Source organism: Thunnus albacares, chromosome 7, assembly GCF_914725855.1.
Source record: "Thunnus albacares chromosome 7, fThuAlb1.1, whole genome shotgun sequence".
NCBI classification, from domain to species: domain Eukaryota; kingdom Metazoa; phylum Chordata; class Actinopteri; order Scombriformes; family Scombridae; genus Thunnus; species Thunnus albacares.
In genome coordinates, this window is record NC_058112.1 from 8,519,595 (window position 1) to 8,521,115 (window position 1,521).

Genomic DNA, 1,521 nt, shown 5'->3' on the forward strand with positions numbered 1-1,521 from the left:
TCATTTCTCTCTTCCCTTGTTCTTGATCTTATTTACAATACATGAATTATCAACACATTTAGCAAAAAATATAAAAAAATTTGAACCACTATGGTTTCCTGGAAAGTTCCACCAAAGTTGGAGAGTTGTTCAGTTTGCATACCCTCACATTCACTCTCCTCCTCTCCCTCGAGGCTTTTCTCACACTGCCTCTGTCCTCTGTTTTATCCAGATGTTAAATTACAATTGAAGCCAGTGTGGTGCTGCCATTTTTCAGGCAAGGGTCTGTGTCATCAACCTTTTCACCCAGCTTATCCCCTGCTGAGCTGATAATGGGATCTGCCCGCTGCCTCCTGCTTCATCAGCGCCATAAATTGTTCTGTAGTTCCCATTCTCAAACACAAAACAACAGTCCTCACTGGACGTGAGGTGCAATGTTTTTCTACCTGCCTGTTGTTTTCTGATTTCCTGCCTGTCTGTCAAACGTACAGAGTGTCTACATGAACAATTTCCACCGACGCTCTAACAGGTTGTTTGTTTGGATGTGAAGATGGAAGTTCACATTGTTAAACCAATAACAACACATGTGTCATGTGTCATGTGCTGTTTGCCAGAGGGTCAGTTAACGAGGGCAGTGCTTGATCCCTGCTAATCACTTTCAGGCATCATGCCAGGCTTTCTCTCCTCCGCTTCCTCGCCATTCCTCTCATCTAACCATCTTTATCTTAATTTCTCCTTACATCCTCTTCCTCCTTCTTATTTTTCTCCCCTACTTTCCTGTTTGTCTCCCTTTCATCCATCCTGTCACCTTCTTCTCTCCCTTCCTCACTGTTAAACAGTGGTGAAAGACATTTTCAGATCTTTCACTTTTTAAGTACTAATACAACAAGCAAAAGTTCAACCCAACTTTGATTTATTTCCTCCTGACTTTTGTGATCCCCTGACCTTTCCTCTTGCACGCCCTTAGGTTGAAATTTGTGGTTCAGAGTGAAATTTGACAACTTTCCTCAGAACTGTAGCAGAGTAGATGTATAAAGTAACAGAAAATTGAAATCTACTCAAGTAAAGTACCTCAAGTACAATATTGTACTTGATTACAGCACTTGAATAAATGTATGTGGTTACTTTTCACCACTGCTGTCAAATATCTAAGGTCATCTTTGGAGGAATTTACTCAGATATCCATTTCTGATAGGCGTTGGCAGTGGGAGCTAGATAGGATGTCAGTCATCAGAGCCCTGAACAGACCCTGAGACCAACTAATAAGCTTTGCCTTCTTGTCTGTCGCCCCTTGACTGTCATTTAGTCAAAAGGTTGACTTTTTATAGCTCATCACTGGTCAGTCAGCAAGAGGCCCTGCGTCACTTGCCGGGGATAAAACTGTAATGAGGATGGGATAGGAGATAATAGGGGATGCAGATGACAAGGTAGAGTAGAGAGCAGGGGAACTATCTGCCACACGTACCAAGACAAAGTGCATATTGGACAGAAAGGGGGCTTGTTTTACTTGTTTGTATTTTTAACTCCTCTTTTAACTTTATT